The sequence below is a fragment of the Mustela nigripes genome, chromosome 8 (genome assembly GCF_022355385.1).
Source record: "Mustela nigripes isolate SB6536 chromosome 8, MUSNIG.SB6536, whole genome shotgun sequence".
In the NCBI taxonomy this organism is placed as follows: Eukaryota; Metazoa; Chordata; class Mammalia; order Carnivora; family Mustelidae; genus Mustela; species Mustela nigripes.
This window is the reverse complement of record NC_081564.1, coordinates 39,097,946-39,112,493: the sequence shown is the minus strand read 5'-3', so window position 1 is coordinate 39,112,493 and position 14,548 is coordinate 39,097,946.

Sequence of the window (14,548 nt, the reverse complement as noted above, 5' to 3'; positions counted from 1 at the left end):
TTTTCACCAAATTTGAGAAAATTTGGCGATTACTTAAATTTTTGTTTTCTGCGGTCTTCTCTCTAGAACTTTATATTAGATCACCTGACATTTCTCCAGGCTGTTTTTCTTCAGTCTTGTTTCTATTTATTTTTCAAATCGAATAATTTGTATTAGGTAATTTTTTTTTTTAGGATTGTATTTATTTGACAGAGAAAGACATACTGTGAGAGAGGGAACACAAGCAGGGGGAGTGGGAGAGGGAGAAGCAGGCTTCCTGCTTTGTGTGGAGCATGATGCGGGACTGTGGGACTCAATCCCAGGACCCTGGGATCCTGACCTGAGCCGAAGGCAGATGCTGAGCCACCCAGGCGTGCCTGTATTAAATAATTTAAAAAAAAAAAGATTTTGTGGGGCACCTGGGTGGCTCAGTGGGTTAAAAACTCTGCCTTCGGCTCGGTTCATGATCCCAGGGTCCTGGGATGGCCCTGCATCAGGCTCTCTGCTCAGCAGGGAGCCTGCTTCCCCCTACCCATCTCTGCCTGCCTTTCGGCCCACTTGTGATCTCTCTCCCTGTCAAATAAGTAAAATCTTTAAAAAAAAATTTAAAAAGATTTTGCTTATTTACTTGAGAGAAAGAGCATAAGCAGGGTGGGGGTCAGAGGAAGAGGGAGAAGGAGACTCTTGAGCTGGAAGCCTGACTTGGGGCTTGATCCCAGGACTCTGGGATCATGACCTGAGCCAAAGGCAGACATTTAACTTACTGAACCACCCAGGTGCCCCTGTATTAAGTAATTTTTAATTCACCAACTCCTCTGCTATCCCTAATATGCTATTGAGCCCATCCAATGAATTTTCACTAAGTTATTATGTTTTGTACATGTATCATTCCCATCTGGTTCTTTTTTTATTATTTCTGTTTCTCTGTTGAGATTTCCCATCAGTTTATTAATCAGAAGTATATTTTCTTTTTTTTCTTTTTTTAAGATTTTATTTATTTATCTGCCACATCACAAGCTGGCAGAGAGAGAAGCGGGAAGCAGGCCCCCTGCTGAGCAGAGAGCCCAGTGTGGTACTCAATTGCAGGACTCCGGGATCATGACCTGAGCCAAAGGCAGAGGTGTAACCCACTGAGCCACCTAGATACCACACAAGTATATTTTCGTATAAGCTATTTATAATAGTTGTTTTAAAGTATTTGTTAATTTACATGTCAAATCAGTCAGTTTGCACTTCATTTCAGAAAGGGTCACATTATTTTTTTGCTTGCCAAGTGATTTTTTTTTTACTGTATGCTGGACATTATAGATAATACCTTAATAAGGATTCTGGATTCTGCTACATTCCTCTAAAGAGTGTTTTTTTGTTTCTGTTCTTTGTTCCAGCAGGCAGTTCATTTGGCTGGACTGAAACTTCAACATCTGTCTTCCCTGTGGTAAATAGTAGCTCAAATGTCTGATCAATTTTTTCAGCTTCCAGCTGTTGCCTTTCAGTGGGCCCACTAGGATCTCCCTGCACAAGCGGACCAAGGATTTGGACAGTTTGGATTCAGAGTTAGGTTTGCTCCTTCTGCTGCTCCCTCCTTTGCAGGATTCCTCTTCTAACTTTCCATTTACTCTGCCAACTCCAACTCTGTCCTTAGTATCTCAGGTCACTAAGGCTGCAGCTCTCTGCCACCTCTACTGAAGATGGAAGAGAGCCCTCAGGCATCAAGCCACAAGTTGGATATTTTATTCTTTGAAGTTCCTTCATTTTAAAGGTGAACAACCCTCCAGTTTCTTCCTCTGTTGTTCACTCTCCAGGCCTCCAATTAGCTTTTTGTCTAATTTTTTGTTCACATTTTGTTGTTATTACCTGTAGGAAAGTTAGTCTGAAAAGAAATGACTCTGCCATTACTAGAAAGTAGAATTTTACTATAGTTACTTTTAAATGCTAAATCATGAGTTCTTACATTTATCTGCAAATTGGAATCACCTGGAAGGCTTAAAAAAACAAAAACAGGAGCTCCTGGGAGGCACAATTGGTTTAGTGTCTGTCTTTGGCTTAGATCATGATCTCCGGCTCCTGGGATCGAGTTCCACATCGGGTTCTCTGCTCAGTGGGGAATCTGCTTATCCCTCTTACTCTTCCACTTCGTTCTCCCTCTTCTCCTCTCTCACCCTCTCTCTCAAAAATAAATAAAATCTTAAAACAAACAAACAAAAAAAAACAAAAAACAGGGAACCTAGGTGGCTCAGATGATTAAGATCCTGGGATCAAATCCCAAATCCCACATTGGGCTCCCTGGGAGCCTGCTTCTTCCTCTGACTCTGCCTCTCTCTCTCTCTCTCATGAATAAATAAATAAAATAAAATAAAAGAGAAAAACCTGTGGCTTGGCTTATTAGGTAGTTTCTCTACATAAGGAGAACACTAGGAGTTCTCTTTACGTACCTTAAAAAAAAATGTTCTTTCGCTTTTTGTTGAGGTATTAGACAATTTTTGTAAGAAATGTAATTTAGGCCTCCTGGATGGCTCAATCATTAAGCATCTGCCTTTGGCTCAGGGCACCATCCCAGGGTCCTGCCAGCTGGCTCCCTGCTGAGTAAGGAGTCTGCTTCTCCCTCTCCCTCTGCCACTCCCCCTGCTTGTGCTCTCCTGCTTGCTCTCTCTCTCAAATAAAAAAATCTTTAAAGAAATAAAAATAAGTAAATAAATGTAATTGGATGTAGAGTTATCATCTAGGTCAACTTAGCCAATTAGAGTTTAACATAAATTTGGTATCAGACGCTGGGGTCGTATGTAGCATCCGTACAGTCCATGCAACCTGTCAAACTAAACCAGCAACAATAGACCTAATACTTCAGGAAGATAAACATGCATTTGTAGCAAATGAAAAAATACAGTTTATCTCTGAAGACTTGTTCAGAGAGTAAAAAGCAACTTTCAGAAATCAGGTTTTAGGTCTCATTAAGCTCATTAAGAGAAGAATGTATCAAATCTTGACCTCTACCTAAAAATAGACTACTGAGATAAGGGGTGTTTTCTTTTTTTAAGATTTTATTTATTTATTTATTTACTTACTTATTTTTAAAGACTTTATTTATTTATTTGACACAGAGAGAGATCATAAGTAGGCAGAGAGGCAGGCAGAGAGAGAGATGGGGAAGCAGGCTCCCTGCTGAACAAAGAGCCTGATGTGGGGCTCCATCCCAAGACCCTGGGATCATGACCTGAGCCAAAGGCAGAGGCTTAACCCACTGAGCCACCCAGGCACCCCAAGATTTTATCTACTTATTTGACAGAGAACTCAAGCAGGGGAAGTGGCAGGCAGAAGGAGAGGGAGAAGCAGGCTCCCGGCTGAGTACTGAGACCAATGGGCTCCATCCCAGGACCCTGGGATCATGATCTGAGCTGAAGGCAGATGTTTAACCGGCACCCCTGAGATGAGTTTTATGATTTAAAGACCGAAAAAATAATAAATAAATAATTTGTGGCTGAAGAAATAGTAGTAATTTGGGATGCCTGGGTGGCCCAGTCAGTTAAGAGTCGGACTTCCGCTCAGGTCACGATCCCAGGGTCCTGGGATCAAGTCCTACATTGGACTCCTAGTTCAGCAGAGAGCCTGCTTCTCCCTCTGCTTGCTGCTGCTCCCCTGCTTGTGTTCTCTCTCTCTCTGACAAATAAATAAAATCTTAAAGAAAAAAAGAGCAACAATTTATGGTTGGTGGTCACAGGAGGACAGCTAATAAATGAGGGAAGCATGAAAAGTGATGAGTACAATAAAAAATACTATAAGGTTTTCACCAAATGTCAAGGAAATTGTTTTTGAATGAAATGTTTTATAGACGTCAATAGAATGTACAGCTTTTGAAGCGCTGTAAGGTTGACTTGCAAATGAAATCAAATTCCACGGTGGGAATTTACTCAGACGTAGAGAGAACTTATATAGACAGACATTTAACTGACGAACATACAGGTTAGGAAAATGAAACCATGGAGGGGTTTCAAGATCAATTTTTGTTTTGGAAATTTGATTTACTCCATTGATTCTGTGATGTGTATCACATTAGGTAACATTTCTCCCCACCCCACCCCACCCCCAGCTTATGTGTATGGTAAATCTCCACAATCTGGAACATTACTTATTTCCAATTCTCTAATCAACAGTCCTCCAATTGTAATGTTTTCTATAAATGTATCATCTATAAACCCAATATTGCAATGAAAAATGTGAGATCATTGAGAAAAGGAAAAGAAACAATATTTACTGAACACTTTATGTGATTTATTTCATTAGTATTACATTTATCGAACAGTTTCTGTACCTGTCTCCTTTAGTCCTCACAACCCTAGTGAGAGATGTTATTCCCATTATGGAGCTAAGAAACCTGAGGCTCATCCAAGTTCAAGGTGGCTGTGGTTAGTGGCTAATAGAGCCCACATTCACTAGGTGATTCTGTAAACTCCCTCTCCTTCCACACGCGATACCTGAAATGAAATAACTTGGACCTGTCCCATTTTTATCATGCTGTTGATCAAAAAAGATTTGATGGTTGTTTTGGCAGATGATCACATTCAAGTTTTATTTTCTAAGTACCTCTATTTTTCTGTTGTCTAGCAAGCTCCCTGCCATCCCCCATTGGTTTACCCTTTGGCCACCTCTGCTTCTCAGGGAGACTTGATTTCCTAAATCCTATGGCTGGCCAGAGCCTGAAATCATGAACTCTCCAATGCCAAGAAATCTGTTTTGTAGCTTCTCTGTGTGAGTCTTAACGCCTAATCTCTGATTCACTGCATTTCATTTCCCTTTCTAAGTATCAGCTTTCTGAGCCTGCAACCTTGGGGCTACTACTTTTTTCAGTGCATGTCTGGAGTGGTGGTTTGTTTTTTGACTCAGAGAAACTTTAGACTTATCCTAGTATATCTCATTACTCTGTGCTGCTCCTTTTAATTTCCTCGGTATAGAAATTGTCTTTAGGGGGAAACTGTATTTTCCCAAATACAGATGAGGGGCCGCCTTGGACCGAAGACACCGCTTCAAGAAGTAACACTTTAAAAAGGAAAGTGAAGATTTATGACAGTGCCTTTCCACTCTTCTCTCCTCCAACCCCAAAATATCACCTTTTTTGGAAACAAGTCCATGTAAGCTGATTAGAGCCAGAGGTCTTAAATGGTATACACCAGGGGGCAAAGATCGGCTTTAAAATAAATACCACCAAGCAAAGAAAACAAAGCAGAGCATTATTTCCCTTTCAGAGACCTCAGCTACAGCAGGAAAAAACTCTGTGCAACTTTTATAATGGACTGTCACCTCCAAGCTTGACTCAAAGGTCGACTTTATTTGGTGAAATGTGTTGCTATTCGCAGGCAGGTGCTGCCCTGCTTTCGCCAAGTCCGTGTTAACTTGAACCTGCCGAGGTACCTTTGATCAGCTCCCTGAGAGCCTCACCGGCTTCCCGAGTTGGCTCCGGAAACATCAAAAGAACTGTAAAGCAGACTCTAATCTCAGCCTTCCTGTTTCTGTGTCTGCCCACTGGGTTCACATAATAGCATGTTTTCCTTGAAGGGCGTTTTCCTCGATTATACTGACTGTCACAATGTCAAACCTGCATCCAGGTATTGGGGGGCGGCGCTTTTTGTAACCCGATCTTTGCAAATGGAGAGTGAAGGAGGGTTCTCCGGGCTCTTTTGAGATGACATTTATGTGATGATGTAAATCAATGCCTGCTGGCCTGGTGCTGGAAGTAACCAGAAGATCCACCTTGGTTTAGGGGAATTCTGTTAGCGGGAAAGCAGCTAGGAAGTCCAACATGTTTTGTTCATGAAGACGACATCCAGACAACAGGTCTGGGTATTATGAACTGGGCCTCAGACAGTGGATTGGGTATTCTAAGTTATAAACAGCAATGTCCCTTACCAAGGGATCCCGAGTGTATTACCAGCTCGAAAGTGAATGGTCAGATAACATCCAGTCTTCCTCTTTTTTAAAAAATTGGTCTCTCATCCTTTGGCACTCAACAAGTCAATTCGTGTCCTTGGGCTCCATTTCTCTTTCAAAGCCCATACAATTTTGGCTGCCAAGATTTTGTGCCTCTGCATTTGGATTTTTTAAAATGCTTTTTAAAAAAAAAAAAAAAAGATTTTATTTATTTGTTTGACAGAGAGAGACACAGCGAGACAGGGAACACAAGCAGGGGGAGTGTGAGAGGGAGAAGCAGGCTTCCTGCCAATCAGGGATCCCGGTGTGGGGCTCCATCCCAGCACTCTGGGATCATGACCAGAGCCTAAGGCAGATGCTTAACGAGCGACCCACCCAGTCTCCCCGCTTGGTTTTTTTTGTTGTTGTTGTTGTTTGTTTTTGACACCGCATTGAGAGGTGCTTTAGAACTGGGGCCGTAAGTGAAAAACAACTGAACTTGTGGAGCTCCAAGCAAGCTAGCTGGTGTCCCGCTAAACCTGGATGTCACCTCGAAATTTGGTAAAAATAAATACCTAAAGCAGAAACGCTTTAAAAGTTTTAGAGCAAAACAGGTTGGCCTACAAAGATACGTGGTTGTTGCATGTTAGATAAACGGGACCTATCTCCACACACCCACCATTCCCTGGGCTGGGTTCAGAGTCCTGCTTCCACATGCCTCAGGCCAGGTAAATGCTCCTAATCCTACTGCTGCCTTTGATCTTGTGTGGCCAGGCCCCACCCCACCTATTCTTCCCACCTTCTGGCTGCCTTTCTCCCAGTCTTACAATAGCAGCCGGTCCATTTCCTTCCCCCACTCCTCGTGTGCTGTCTTCCTTCCTTCTCTCTGGTTATACAAGGAAGTTGTGTGAAAGCTTCAGAAATGGGTTGTAGCCTGGAGAGAGTGGTGGCCCTTCTACTGAAGATGAGGTAATCCTCTCTCTCTCTCTCTCTCTCTCAAAACGGTTTGAATTTTTACCACAGGCATCCCTCTTGTGAAGTCAAAGTAACACCGATTCCTCCTTACGAAGGGGCTGACCCACCCAGAGAGATTTGCTTTCTTCTCCCTCTGGGCTCCCTTAAGAAAAACACTCTGAGGGGTGCCTGGGTGGTTCTGGGGGTTAAAGCCTCTGCCTTTGGCTCGGGGTCCTGGGATGGAGTCCTACCTCGGGCTCTCTGCTCATCCGGGGAGCCTGCTTCCCTCTCTAAATGCCTGCCTTTCTGCCTACTTGAGATCTCTGTCTGTCAAGTAAATAAATAAAATCTTAAAAAAAAAAAAAAAAAAAAAGAAAGAAAAGAAAGAAAAAGAAAAAAAAGCACTCCAAAAAGATCTCATTTTGCCTTTGGTGCTTTTTTGTTGTTGTTCTCATGAAAGATGTAAAACTTAGGACAACCGTGGAACAGAAACAGGTATACTTTTTCATTTTCTTGGAGGCAGAAGGACTTTACTGGATCATTTAGGCGAGATGAGAACACTGGGTTCCTCTCTTAACCTTTTCAAGTTACATGACCTCTCCAAGCCTGAGTCCCCTCATCTCCTTATTTATCTTCTAGAGAATGTTTTTAAGTTACCACGGCCGGTCCTTTACTAGAAAAAATAACTGGTTGAATAGAATCTCATTTGTCTATTCTTGGATGTCTTGCTTTTGCTTCATTCCCCAGTTACTCAAGGATAGTATCTCTCCTTCAACTCTTTGTTCTTTGCTCTTTGCTCTCCTTTTCTCTTTCTTTATCCCGCTTTTTTGTTTGCCAGCTTCTCGTAAAGGACATCATGAAGGATACAGATGAACAACAGGTGAAGGGGTAATGGCTGAGGTCCAGAAGGGGTGAGGGGAGTGAAGGATCTTCTGTCCCCCCAACCTGCAGGGTGCTCCCCACCCAGCCCCGCACTGTGCGCCGATGTCTTTACCAACCTACAGGTTTCTTGCCTTTTCTGACTTTGATACACTGAGCTCGACTTCAGAAGAACTAAGTATTGTACCAGGCCCCATAACACTAGCTTCTCCAAGCTGGTTTTCTCACCAGTAAAGCAGAGGATAGGGTGACATAAAGGATCGGGCCCGCCTCTGAGAGCACTAACTTCTAAGGACATAAACAATGATACCTGTTGATCTAATAACAATGTAGTTTCTTTGAAATCAGTAAAAGGTCCACGAAATACTGATAACCATAAGTTTAAGTAAAAGATGATGTGACAGAATGCAAGTAAAAAGTTTACGAGTGGAAATGTCTCTTCCTTGGGCAAAACTATCAAGAGGGGGATTGTAAACTTTGGGGATGATACTTCCATTCAGGGAGGAGAAGAGCCTACATTCAACTATTCGCCTGGGTGGTTCAGTGGTTAAGTGTCTGGCTTTGGCTCAGGTCAGGATCCCGGAGTCCTGGGATCAAAGTCCCGCCTCGGGCTCCCTGCTCTGTGGGAAGACTGTTTCTCCCTCTCCCACTCCCTGCTTGTGCTCCCTCTCTCGCTGTCTCTCTCTGTCAAATAAATCAATAGACTCTTAAAAAGATAATAAACTATTAAATTGGAAAAGCCAAGTGTTTTGTTTTGTTTCAGGTAGCAGTGAGGCAGGCGGCAGAGTGAAGAGAGGACAGAATGGGCTACTGCCCTGAGAGGGAGGTGGAGGTGAGCAGAGGCGGGCAGAGTGCCAGGCCTGCCCAGTTGTCATGTCTGGTCTCCACTGGAGACAAGTGGGGAGGTTCTCAAGGATTTCCTGAAGACTACAGGCCTCCAGAAAAACCTGTAGTCGATTAGGAAAATGACTGAAATTCTAAACTGAGTGAGAGGTCAGAGGGGCATTTGGAAACCAGGTAGGAAATAACCTTATGACTTCAGGGAGCAAAAATGTGGAGGCTTGGAAGTTAGGATGTAATGCTTTTAAAACTGAGCTGTCCCTTCAGAGTAGCTGGGCAACCGTATGCTTTCACATTAAGGCATCTAAAGCACAGCATCAGTGTTATTTGAGAGAAAGGGAGCCACACTATGCAGGGCAGACAACTCCGGAGCTCAGAGAACCTTGACTTTGTGCTCAGGACTCTGGAGACGAAGGTGGAGGGGCAGTGCTGGGGGAGTGCTGGAGCAGGCTGGCAGGAATAGAGCCCTGGGAAGCCAGGGAGAAAGATACCAGGTTCTACCTTCAGGCTGTGCTTTGGAATCTTCTGGCAGGGCGCTTTGAAATGCAGATATCTGGGCTCCAGCCAGGGCCAGCCCCATTAACTTAGAGGACCCAGAGCAAAACACACATGTGGGGCCCCTTCAAAGAACTAGAAAAAAAGCACCATGAAAGCTACTAAAATCTAATGTTTCTTCCTTCTGTTCACCTGTCATGGTGTTTTCCACTTGCTATTTAATGTTTCAAGTAAAGGAAAAACTACAATTTTACATTATTAGCATGAATTTTTACCACTCATCTTTATATCACAAATGCCAGTTTTATTTACTTTTCTTTCTTTCTTTTTTAAAACCTGTTATTTCTTTATTTCACAGAGAGAGAACGCTCACACAAGTCGTGGGGGAGCGGCAGGCAGAGGGAGAAGCAGGCTCCCCACTGAGCAAGGAACCTGATCCCAAGACCTGGAGATCATGGCCTGATCCAAAGGCAGACTTCTAACTGACGGAGCCTCCCAGGCGCCCCACAAATGGCATCTTTAGATGGACGTATAAGAGCATGAAACATACGCAGAATCACACAAATCACACCGCTTCTGTTTCATAGTTTGTACACGCATATATATTTTGTTGTAGCGAGAATAGTGGAAACATGGCGTTAAAATAGCCAAACGTTCTTTGTTGTTTTTCACTTCTTAATATGCCCACATCCTACCGACCTTCTCTACCTTTGGCTTCCTGAGCAAGAAAGGACTGAAAGGAGAAGGAACTATGGATCTCCTTTCCTTTCCCTTTCCTTTTGTATCACCATCTTCGAAGTAAGTGGTTGGCTGGGGCACCTGGGTGGCTCAGTAGGCTGAGGGACTGACTCTTGGTTTCAGCTCCAGTCACGAACTCAGCCCTGCATCAGGTTCTGGGTACAGTGCCATGTCTGTTTGAGATTCTCTCCCTCTCCCTTTGCCCCTCCTCCCACTTGGATGTGCTCTCACTTTCTCTCTCTCTAAAATAAAACAAATAACTAAAATCTTTGAAGCAAGTGGTTGGCTATTATAAGGAAGTAACGAGAGCAAGAGAAAACGTGGTAGCAGTCCTCATTCATTCATGACTCTGAGAATGCCATTGCTTGCTTTCTGGCTGGAAGAGAAAGAATGACTTCTTGGGGGTGAACCCCTCCAGTTCCTCAGTCGTAGACCTGGCACCCTATCTGGCATCTATTTGGAGTCTGCTCAGTCTCTTGCTATCTCCAGTGGGGATCTCCAGTGAGTCCACTGAAATCCTGAGCTCCTGGGACATGAGATGGCACACTCCATGAGAATGAGCCAGCAAGGACACACGTGACACCTAACTCTTCAGCTTATGAACATCCACTGCTGTCCCATCCGACGTCACCTCCAAAACACAAATACAAAGGTATAATTGTTAAGAATTTCAAGTTGGGGGGCACTTGGGTGGCTCAGTCAGTTAAGCATCTGCCTTTGGCTCAGGTCATGATCCCAGGGTCCTGAGATGGAGCTTGCCCTGCATTGGGCTCCTTGCTCAGCAGAGAGCCTGCTTCTCCTTCTGCCTCTCCCACTCCCCCTGCTTGCACTCACTCTCTCTTAAATAAATAAATAAAATCTTAAAAAAAAAAAAAAGAATGTTAAGATGGTTATAAAAAAAGCAATAAACCAAGCACAGGGCTCTCCTGAGCATGGAGCATGTCCACGTCCACATTTCCCACCCTAGACTTTCTGGCCTGGGCCTCTAAAATGAAGGCAAGGTGAGGGAAGTGAGGAAGAGTCAGGTTCCATCAAAGTTGTTAAAGGTCTGGGTGAAGAGGCAAAGGGAATTCCAGGTTCCCCTTTATTCCGTGTCCTCATTGTCAGTGTGTGTTCACCACAACTAAGCCACAGACCAGCAGTGGAGAAGCTCCAAAGAGGTACCAACATTTTGCAACACTAAGAATTGAAGAGAGGTGGGACCACGTGTGGCTTTGGTGAGGGATATATCCCTCCTCCCACCATGCATTTTTGCCTTCAACTCTTGGAAGTCAAAGGACCATGACAGCAGCCAGGCTGAGGTCAGGGGCTTACCTATTACACCCCAACTAAGGAAATCCTGTTCTAGATCCACTGTTGTTTACAATCAAATTCAGCCAGATCAATCCTAAGCCCCACATATAGGAAATGTTGAAGAATACTCTGTTCCTGCTCTCAAAGCCAATGTGTACTTTACCCTATATTCAGACCCAGACCTAGATGAGGCAGTATCCAAACTAGTTTTTGCACCATCTTTTCTGGAAATGGAAATTTGAGATAAGACTGCAGTTCACAAAGGTAGTGCTTTCAGGAGAAAATTGCCTAAGTCTATTAACATGACTGATAAATTGCTTTCATGGATTGAGAAGTATCCAAATGACTTGGTAGCACAGTATTTCTCAATCCTTTCTTCCCACGGCGGACACAGAAAGCGGTCACATTGTGTAGCATATACAGCTAGGCTCAGCTCAGGGCTGGAGAGCGTCCATGGGAACTCCAGCTGCCTCCAACCTTGCCTGGGGCTCCAAGGCCTACTGAGCACTCAGTGTACCGTACCTAACCACTCCACAGGCTGCAGCACCCAGCATGGGAAGCTCTGCTGAGGTAACACCTGTTGGATCCTTCCCGAAAGTCATTACCCATTTCTACTTTCTAATGGCATACATTTTCCATTTCCAGAGGATTGAGGGAGAAGTGGTTATCCCTGGCCTGTAGAGGTGAGCACAGGACATGAGCTAAGTCAGTTGGTAAACCTTTTCCCCAGGCCTCAGGGACTGGGTGGGGCATGGCCCTTCATCAGTCCAATCAAATGAAACTCATGCCTAGAATGCTGGGACAAAGCAATCCCTCCTCTTCTGTACACCATGTGTGTGGAGGTGAGACCACCACTATGTCCAGTGAGCCATCATGACAGAAGCCAGGAAGAGGAAGTCAATGCTTGGAAGAGGGTCCAGCAAGTGAAAGGAGTCCAAGACCCCAATTCTTCAAAAACTTCTAGATGATTCCAGACCTGAGGCTTATATGGTTTTTAAACTTAGCACTTATGGGAACCAACAAAATCATTTTGTAGTTTAAACCAGGTCTAGTTACCGTTCCTCTTAATTGTAACTGGCTGCACTCTAACAGGTTCCGATTCTCCTGCGCATCTAATACTGATATACCTCCAGCAAGCCCTTCGAGTTTTTCAGTAGCAGTAAGGAAAAATCCAAATTTCTATCTATACCGAATTGTTGTTAAAAGTATCCATTTGGGGGTGCCTGGGTGGCTCAGTGGGTTAAGCCGCTGCCTTTGGCTCAGGTCATGATCTTAGGGTCCTGGGATCGAGTCCCGCGTCGGGCTCTCTGCTCAGCAGGGAGCCTGCTTCCCTCTCTCTCTCTCTCTCTGCCTGCCTCTCCGTCTACTTGTGATTTCTCTCTGTCAAATAAATAAATAAAATCTTTAAAATAAAATAAAATAAAATAAAAAAGTATCCATTTGATGGGGCGCCTGTGTGGCTCAGTCGGTTAAGTATCCCCCTTCAGCTCAGGTCATGATTCCAGGGGCCTGGGATCAAACCCCAGGTCGGGCTCGCTGCTCAGCGGGAAGCCTGCTTCTCCCCCTCCCACTCCCCTTCTTGTGTTCCCTCTCTTGTTGTGTCTCTCTCTGTCAAATAATAACTAAAGTCTTAAAAAAAAGAGAAGGGCGTCTCCATTTGAAAGATGTTTGGCCAGAGTTAGACCCACTGTCTCTGACCATGAGTGCAGTGAAGTGAACTGGGCTCTACAGGAAGCAGACCCGTGACACTGGCCAGTTGGCGAGGCTTACAAACCAACCAAGTTAAAACCACTCGTGCTGTGGCACACCACAAGCTCCAGGAGATTTTGGGGTGAGTTACCACAAAGGATTCTAGAAGCAGCTAAGGGCTTCTAAAAGTGTATTGGCTACCATTTTAGAGACAGGAGACCAGCCCTTAATAGCTGATTCTGTAGTTTCCTGGCTCCAAGAACTTGTCTGAGCCTCAGTCTCTTCTCTTATAAAGTTGGAATAACATACTTTATCTGCCTCACAGAGATTTTGTAAGGATAACTGAGATAGTGGGTGCTGATGTGCTTCCTAAACCATAGACGTTGTATGGACACAGCGGATTACTGGTAAAGCAATATTTATTGGTTTATTTATTTTTTTAATTTGGTAGAACATTTTTTAAAGGCCTGTAGACACTCACCAAAAAGTAACTCACTCATCCTTTCTTTCCTATCTTAGAGTACTTAGTTATTATGTGATAATATTTTATTTTGAGGGGAATTGTGGTAAAATGCATATAACATGAAATTTACCATCTTAACCTTTTTTTTTTTTTTTAAACTAGACTCCATGCCCAGCACAGAGCTTCATGTGGGGCTTGAACTCACAACCCTGATATTGAGACCTGAGCTGAGATCAGGAGTTGGACACTTACCCACTGAGCCATCCAGTTAACCATTTGTCAGTGTGCAGTTCTGTGGAAATCGTACGATTGCACTCTTGCGCAACTATCACCATCATCCATCTCCAGAACCCATCTTGCAAAACAGGCACTCTGTCCCTATTAGGCAATAACTTCCCATTCTCCCTGCTCCAGCCCCTTTGAGCCAGCATTTTACTTTCTGTCCCCATGAATTTGACTGTTCTCTCAGTCAGTCACTTAGACGGAATCATACAATATTTGTCCCTTCTATGACTGGTTTATTTCACTTAGCATTGTGTCTTCAAGATTCTTCCATGTTGTAGCATGTGACAGAATTTCCTTCCTTTTTTAAAAAGCTGAATGAACAGTTTGTTCATTTGTTTGCCTGTTGATGGCAACTGGGTTGCTTCTACCTTTTGGTTATTTAAGAATAATGCTTCTATGGATGTGGTGTCACAAGTACCTTCTTGGGACCCTATTTTCCATCCTTTGGCTATATACCCAGAAGAGGAATTACTATATCATACGGTAATTCCAGTTTTAATTTTCTGAGGATCTATCACACTGTTTTTACTTATTTTTTATTTTTTTATTTTTTTTTATTTATTTGACAGAGAGAGATCACAAGTAGGCAATGAGGTAGGCAGAGAGAGAGGAGGAAGCAGGCTCCCTGCTGAGCAGAGAGCCTGATGTGGGACTCGATCCCCGGACCCTGAGATCATGACCTGAGCCGAAGGCAGCGGCTTAACCCACTGAGCCACCCAGGCGCCCTATCACACTGTTTTTGAGTGGCTATAGCATTCCATATTCCCGTGTGCAATGCACAAGGGTCCCAGTTTCTCCAGCACCCTCATGAACATTTGTTAGTTTCTGTTTGCTGATAGCCATCCTAATTGGCAAGAGTGGTGTCTTGTGGCTTGGACTTGTATTTCCTAATGACTAGTGATGTTGAACATCATTTCATGTGCTTATTGGCCCTTTACATATCTTCTTGGGAGAAATGTCTGTTCGAGACCTTTGCTCCTTTTTAATTAGGTTATTTGTTTTTTGTTGTTAGGTTGTAGAAGTTCTTTATATTGT